The sequence below is a fragment of the Polypterus senegalus genome, chromosome 2, assembly GCF_016835505.1.
Source record: "Polypterus senegalus isolate Bchr_013 chromosome 2, ASM1683550v1, whole genome shotgun sequence".
Taxonomy (NCBI): domain Eukaryota; kingdom Metazoa; phylum Chordata; class Cladistia; order Polypteriformes; family Polypteridae; genus Polypterus; species Polypterus senegalus.
Window position 1 is genome coordinate 6,599,875 of NC_053155.1, and position 8,703 is coordinate 6,608,577.

An 8,703-nucleotide genomic window follows, 5' to 3' on the forward strand; every position below is an offset into this window, starting at 1 on the left:
TTATTGGAGTAAAAATATCCATTCTTTAAAGCTGTGAATGGGTTAAACGTTACTGGTTCTGGAGTTTAGGGATTGGTGGATCTCATAAATGGAGCACAGGGTTACATCCAGGACTTGCAGCTCTAAACTCTTTGTGTAATTTACATGGGATTAAAAACTAAATGAGTTTCGTCAGCAAAGACCTGAATTCAGCTTTAACTGTCAAGATTTAGAACTCCTGTGTTTTATCAGGCATTTGATGGCACACTTGTTCTAAAGCCACTACCTTAGCTTCAAGTGAAAAAATATATTTTAGTTTAATTTAGTTAAAGTAGTGATTTAAGAGTTTAAATTGTTTGTGAGGAATCCCCTGATTGTTACTCATATGACAGATGGACCAGAGACAGAATTGACAGAAATCCTTCAGCAGCACATCCTCTGATTCTACTCACCTGTCGGCAGCTCTTCCAGCTTTTATGGTTGAAGGCGATTCACGAAACGGGTCAGCTGGAAAGTCAGAAATCTGAAAAATAAGAATCAGAGTCTGAGGAGGCTTTAGGAATTAGAAAATAGAATTCAGATGAGCTGCTGTTTAAAAAGTATGAGGAAGATATCAGGGAACCTGCAAAAAAAAAGGTTTTATAGACATATTTGTGTATAAATGTCATAAGTCAGAACTCACAGAAGCCATCGCCATCGAGCACAGGCACAGCAGAACCAGCAGGGCGGTGAATCTCATCATGGCGGTGGTGCTGATGTTCAGACGTCTGTTCAGGTCAGCAGCAGCACCTCCTTATATTGCAGATCAGGCGGGCGCGGCCCAGTTTTACACGGTGGTCATGACGTCTTCTGGGGTGGAAAGTCAATTGAAATCAGATCTTGTTTACAATGGAAGAAGATGAATTACAGGAAACGTCAACCAAATCACAAGCCATGAAGTTCAGGTGTGCAGCTTTCTATAGGCTGTGCGTTCAGAAGGAAATGTCAAATTCTGACATCAGACGAGTGTGTAATTATTATGAGTAGGAAACATTCTGTTGAAGAGTCCCAGAGTTAAACCTAAAAGTTGTCTTTCATGTCAGAGGTTATTTCATGTTGTACGCTTTGTATATTTTCTGTTTTTCATCCAATAGCTGCTCCTGATGAGCAAACAGATCCCCAGTACAAGTTAATGAAACGAGTGGAGCACCAAAATGAAAATTCTCAGCCAAAGTCAAATTAAATAAAAAAGGAAGGCTGAACACCAAACAGCAAATCTCTTTTTAATTATTGTTTACAGATTTGTTTTTGAGTCATTGCCTAACGCTTAAATTAAATTCACTTCACCTTTAATTCTTGCTTTTTATTAAATTGTAATCCTTTTATTTTTGAAAAAAAAACAATATTACAAAAACTGAAAATAAATAAGAAAAACAGTAACAAATCGTGAGTGGAGTGAGCTTGTCATGGTGTCCATTCCTTGGCTGTGATTCACTTTGCTTGTTAAGTTCAACTTCATGAATGTCGCTGCTTGCTGTCCCAGTAAGTTCCTTTTCTCCCACTATGATCCCCTCTCTTTCTCTTTCTCCTTCCTTTTTCCGTTTGCTTTGTCTATTGTAGCTCTTTGTAGATTCTCACCATGCATCACGATGACTTAAGCAGACCACCACAATCCTCGGCAGTGTGACGTGTCTGTCACTCTCTGTAGAACAGGACGTGCTGTTTGTGACTGAGGATCTCAAATGTTTTCAAACAGCGTCACACATTTAGCCACATATCTGCCTTCTTACTCTTTTGACCAAAATGGGCCTTTTCTGTTAGTTTGGGCCAAATTTTTTCATTGCACCTCCTTAATTAAAATGCCAGCAGAGTTGGTCATGTAGTGTAAGACTTTTGGGGGATGTGACATGTTACATAAATCAAAAAAAAGGGCAGTGACACCATCAGGGTCCCATCAGTGAACGGCCCCCTTTAAGTGTCATTCAACAATGAATTAATGGACTGATAGTGAAGGACTCCAGTTATGGTCATCGGTTTCACCCAACTTTGTTTAATCAAACGAGTGTCTTTATTGGTGCTCTTAATGTAATCAGTCATTTGTAAAGTTTGTATTCATATTTTACTTGTGAACTTGTGTGATAGAAATGTAACATCTTATTAAAGAAAGAAACATCTTCTAACAGGACAATTCGGTAATCAGGCAGGAGAAAAGCTGTTCATTGTATCTTTTAACACTAGAATTACCAGAGCCTACGAAAAAACTCAAATTCCGTCCCACCTTAAATCGCTTCTTAAATCCCTTCACACCTCTCCGCCAGTGTCCTTTGTCCTCTAAATGTGCTGATAAAGAGAAGCTTGGAGCAGCCGGCTATTCCATCCCCCCACCAATTTAGAACGTGCACAAACTTCTCCCAGCACACACCTTGATTGAATATCTGGGAGTGAAGTGGAGTTTTAGAGTGGAAATAATAGATTTGATTTCATTTGATTCCACAGAGGCAGTCATAATAAACAATTGTCAATGTCGCATGTTAAGGCGGCTTTTTGTTTCTGCAGTTATATTTTTGAATAAAAGCGCAATTGTTGTGTTAAATTTGTACCTTCTGTAAAATATTTCTTTGATATTTGGACTTCAGGCTTCATACATTATATAGTTTATGCCTACATTTTGTCATCTACTACTAGAATATAAAAAACATTTCTGTTTTAACAATGTGTTGACACAGATTACTGTAGAAACAGAACACACATGAAATGGGTGTATTCCAAATAATGATCTATTATTTCCAGTCTAAAACTCCACTTCACTCTTAGAAAATCAATCAAGGCATGAGCTGGGAGAAGTTTCCACGTTCTAACTCAGTGGGGGGATGGAATAGCCGGCTACTTGCAGCTATTCTTTTATCAGCACATTTAGATTAACAAAAGACGCTGGCGGAGAGGTGAGAACGGTTTTAAGAAGCGATTTAAGGTTGGACGGATTTACGAGTTTTTTCGTAGGCTCTGGTAATTCTAGTGTTATAGCATATCTTAATGTGACAACAGCAATGTCAGATGGGTACAGGTTGGTGGGATTGTGAACGCGACTGAGAGAATAAAACTAAATAAAAAAAAAAACAAAGCTAACCTTTACAAGTATAATACATTTACAGCGGCTGTTACAGCCTGAAATCAAATGTATGTTTTTATTCTAAGATAATAAGAATAAGAGCAGCTCACTTCTCAAAACAGACTCATCCGGGGTTGACCACATGAAGTCTTGATTACCAGTCAACAGTTAAAACTGTTGTGCCACCGAAGTGGTTGTAGTAAATGTGTGTCGATGTCGCACCCTAACGCGGGTTCTTTTTCTGCAGTTATATTCTTGAATAGAAGCACATTTGTTCTGTTATATTTGCACCTTTTGTGAAAGTGTTTCTTTGATGTTTGGACTTCAGCTTTCACACGTTATACACTTCATGTCAACATTTTGTCAATTATTACTAAAACATGAAAAACGTTTCTATTTTAACGATGTGTTTATATAGATCGTTGTAGACACGGAACACACATAAAACGCAAATGTTCCAAATAATGATATAGTATTTATAAAATGTGTCATTTTGCTTGACTTCTCACTCTATACAACTCTAAGCAACTGACACTCAGGTTAACAGACTTGAGCTTAGAAAACTGTGTGGGGGTGGGTGTGTGTGTTTAATGACACATTTACAGGACAAAAGACGCTGATGGAGAGGTGCAAAGTGATTTAAGGTGGGACGAATCTACAAGTTTTTTTGTAGGCTCTGGTAATTCTAGTGTTAATGACATCATCATTATGTGAAAAAACTGTTTAAATGAAGATCACATCCTGAGATGTTCACATACCTTATATTAAAGAAGAAGAAAAAACAACATGTCATGTGGCGTACTTACTTTTTCACAATTGTATATTTTAATGGTAGTGAATATTGTAATTTTTTGGTGTGAAGCACATTCGTTTCATGCAATGTGTTGTATAAATAAATTATTAGTATCATTATTATAAGGGAATGGCCTAAACAGAAAAGCAATGCAAAGGAAGGATTAGAAAACAGGAAGAGAAAACAGCAGGAAGTGCAAATAAGTAAAAGAGAAATGACAAAGAAGAATGGAAGGACTTGTGTGACCGGTGGACTTGATGTAGTCGGCAGGATTACATTTGATTTGTCTTTTTTTAGTTCCCATGAGTTAATTTGACACTTAAGAGAGTCGAGTCCTACAGACTGCTTTGGTGATTTACTGCCTGATCCTCTCTATATCACATAATGCATCAGTCACAGGACCCCTTCATGTTCAGCTCACCAGTCACACCAGACTCACATGGCACCTTCTGCTTGTTACAGTTTCATATCATGAACCTGCCATGAGATATTAAGTGAGAGATGATTTCTATTCTGATGATCCACTCAGTCAAAGCACAAACTCACATTGTAAAAACTCGTCTCTCCTCTGAGGTTCAGGAGGCTGTAAGGGGAAAATTGGAGCTTCACGACCTGAAAATTAAAAAAAAAGAGAAGTGAAACTGTGAAGACAGCATTGTGTAAAGTTAATTAAAATAAGTGTAGTTAAAATGAAACACAAAATGACATGAAGCTGAAGCAGAAAAGTCGATGGGTCATCAACAATGTGTGAAGATCTGCTTTCTCTGTTAAATGAAACAGAAACATTAGTCATTTATTCATCATTTTCAGCTCATCAGTCACACAACACTCAGGCTGCACTTTCTGCTGGTTACACTTTCATATCATAAGTCATGCCTGGCATATTCAAAAAGAAGAAATAATTTTTATTCTGATGATCCATACATTCAAAACACAGACTCACATTGTAAAACCTTCTCTCTGCTTTGAGATTTAGAAGCCTGTGGAGCGACAATTGGAGCTTCACGATCTGAAAATAAAAAAAAACAGAGAAGAATGGAAACTGTGAAGATGACTTTGTGTAAAGTTAGTTAAATTCTTAAAGAAGCATTACAAATGCAGTGCTAAAAGTTACCATAAAACACAAAATGACAAGCAGCTAAAGCACAAAACATGATGAGGTAACAACAATGCAGAAACAGAATGGAGTACAAATCTACAAACATACAAATCTATCATCAGATGTCATCAGATTGGACAGTCAGCACAGACGCCACTACAGAATGACCAGCTGATGGTGGGTGGCCAGTTGGCTTTGACTTTCTCTCTTCCAATTGATCGAGGACCCCCAGGGGTTTATTTTCCCCGTTGATGCTGCTGACTGGGACCAGCAATCATCAGTTAATTAATGGACAGGTGGTGTTGGGCTCCACTTACAGTGGGATGCAAAAGTTTGGGCAACCTTGTTAATAGTCATTATTTTCCTGTATAAATCGTTGGTTGTTACGATAAAAAATGTCAGTTAAATATATCATATAGGAGACACACACAGTGATATTTGAGAAGTGAAATGAAGTTTATTGGATTTACAGAAAGTGTGCAATAATTGTTCAAACAAAATCAGGCAGGTGCATAAATGTGGGCACCACAAAAAAGAAATGAAATCAATATTTAGTAGATCCGCCTTTTGCAGAAATTCCAGCCTCTAAACGCTTCCTGTAGGTTCCAATGAGAGTCTGGATTGTGGTTGAAGGTAGTTTGGACCATTCCTCTTTACAAAACATCTCTAGTTCATTCAGGTTTGATGGCTTCCGAGCATGGACAGCTGTCTTTAACTCACACCACAGATTTTCAATTCTATTCAGGTCTGGAGACTGAGATGGCCATTCCAGAACGTTGTACTTGTTCCTCTGCATGAATGCCTCAGTGGATTTTGAGCAGTGTTTTAGGTCGTTGTCTTGTTGAAAGATCCAGCCCCGGCGCAGCTTCAGCTTTGTCACTGATTCCTGGACATTGGTCTCCAGAATCTGCTGATACTGAGTGGAATCCATGCGTCCCTCAACTTTGACAAGATTCCCAGTCCCTGCACTGGCCACACAGCCCCACAGCATGATGGAACCACCATCATATTTTACTGTAGGTAGCAGGTGTTTTTCTTGGAATGCTGTGTTCTTTTTCCTCCATGCATAACACCCCTTGTTATGCCCAAATAACTCCATTTTAGTTTCATCAGTCCACAGCACCTTATTCCAAAATGAAGCTGGCTTGTCCAAATGTGCTTGAGCAGACCTCAAGCGCTCTGTTTGTGCTTCCTCTGCATCACTCTCGCATACAGCATCTCCTTATGTAAAGTGCCAATGGTTGAACGATGCACAGTGACTCCATCTGCTGCAAGATGATGTTGTAGGTCTTGGTGCTGGTCTGTGGGTTGACTCTGACTGTTCTCACCATTCGTCGCTTCTGTCTATCCGAAATCTTTCTTGGTCTGCCACTTCGAGCCTTAACTTGAACTGAGCCTGTGGTCTTCCATTTCCTCAATATGTTCCTAACTGTGGAAACAGACAGCTTCAATCTCTGGGACAGCTTTCTGTATCCTTCCCCTAAACCATGATGGTGAACAATCTTTGTCTTCAGGTCATTTGAGAGTTGTTTTGTGACCCCCATGTTGCTACTCTTCAGAGAAAATTAAAGGAGGAGGGAAACTTACAATTGACCCCCTTAAATACTCGGGTTCACCTTTGTATGTAGGTCAGGGGTCACTGAGCTTACCAAGCCAATTGGAGTTCCAATAATTAGTTCTAAAAGTTTGGGAATCAATAAAATGACAACGGTGCCCAAATTTATGCACCTGCCTGATTTTGTTTGAACAATTATTGCACACTTTCTGTAAATCCAATAAACTTCATTTCACTTCTCAAATATCACTGTGTGTGTCTCCTATATGATATATTTAACTGACATTTTTTATTGTGACAACCAACGATTTATACAGGAAAATAATGACTATTAACAAGGTTGCCCAAACTTTTGCATCCCGCTGTATGTTTATCAGTTTCAAACGACTTTGTTTTCTGTCTGTTTACAACAAACCTGTACACTTATTCTGTATTTAATAAATTGTAAAATGTATGCTATCCATGCATTTTATAGTGCATTTCACATCTATCTGTCTATCTATTATATAGTGCCTTTCATATCTATCTATCTGTGTATCCTCCTATGCCATATGCTGATTATGGTTGTCTTGTTTATTGTGCTGCAAAACTGGAGATCAGCTGGAAATCAGTCAGGCCAGCAAACCTGTCCGGTGTTTGTAATGGATCTTTGAACTTTTCGTTTATGAATACAGTACACAGACAGACAAACAGACAGATACGTGAAAGTCCCCAGTTCTTCATCCATTTTCACATTACAGCACAGACTACAATATTAAACATTTCCATTCTGATTATGAATTTAATGTAGAAAAAAAAAAAAGAGCAAAAACTCACATTGCAGAAATGCGTCTCTGCTCTGAGGTGTAGGAGGCTGCAGGCTGAAAACAGGAGCTCGCCGTCCTAAATATAAAACAGACAGAGAAACCATAAAAACAAAGAAGGCTTTTTCAAACCTCATTGCCACTATGAGGTGTTTGGCTCACATGGCAAAGAAGTAACTGACTTACAAAAGTGCATTGCATTCACTAAAGAACACACACTACACTACACTACACTACATATGGACAAAAGTGTGTGGCCGGCCCACCAAAGGTCTGAGTTGAGGTGTTTTATTGTTCACAGGTCCATTAAATCAGCACACAGTCATGCAGTCTCAAATGACAAACTGAGGAGCTCAGTGACTTTAAACGTGGCACTGTCAGAGGATGCCACCTTTGATACAAATCAGCATGTAAAATTTTAAAATCTGCTCTGCTAGATCTGCTCTCGTCAGCTGTAAGTGCCATTACTGTGCAGTGGAAGCATTGAGGATCAACAACAGCACAGAACGAGGCAATGGAGAGCCGAAGTACATCATGCATTGAAATGGCCTGTCCTCTGTGACATCACTGACAAGAAACTACCTGTGGAAGAAACATCAGCACAAGAAGTGTGCATTGGGAGCTTCATGAAATGGGTTTCCATAGCCGAGCCTAAGATCGTTATGCACAATCACAAGTGTTGGACACCTGGACAGAACAGAAACATGGAGTGATGGATCACACCTTATGGCAACAGTATGGAGAAGACCCTGCACCTGTGCACAAAGCCAAATCCATAAAGACATGGAGGGAACTTGGGTGACCTCACAGAGCACAGACCTCAATCTTATTGAAAAGCCTTGGAATGAATTGGAACGGCGATTGAGAGTCAGGTCCACCTCTCTTTTGCCCACGTATTCCTTGTCTCTCCTCATCAAGTGTCCATACCACTTCAACCTCCTTTACTTCCTCGTTTCTCCCACTTTTGTTGTAACTCTAATTGTCTTATTTCTTATTTTGACCCTTTTTTGACTCCACAAATCCATCTCAACATTCTTGTTTCTGCTACATCCAATTTCTTCCCCTGCTTTGCTTAACTGCCCAAGTCTCAGCTCCGTACATCACTGCTGGTCTCACCACTGTCTTAAAACAGTACCCTTAGCCATTGCCTTTAAAAGTTCACAATTTATTAACAAATAAAACTCTCTCTCGTGTGTTGATGTCTTTGATCCTTTTCATGTCAACTCAAAACTACCCTACTGTAATAAATGATTGTATAAAGCCGATAGCATATGCAGAATTTTCATAATTGTGTCAAATCTTCACTTACTTTCCTAATTTTCGATCAATAGTAAAGCTGCTATTAAATCAGAACAAATGGAGACTTTATAAGGTCTGACCTCCTCT

General features: G+C 39.0%; 1 long non-coding RNA gene across 1 annotated transcript; it reads right to left on the minus strand.

Moving 5' to 3' along the window:
• Positions 1–4,339: 4,339 nt before the first annotated feature.
• Positions 4,340–7,398, minus strand: LOC120521789. Its single transcript, XR_005632193.1, has 3 exons — positions 7,331–7,398; positions 4,804–4,869; positions 4,340–4,472 (listed from the first exon to the last, which is right to left on the minus strand). It is a non-coding gene; the product is annotated as an uncharacterized LOC120521789 (long non-coding RNA).
• Between the last annotated feature and the right edge of the window lie 1,305 nt (positions 7,399–8,703).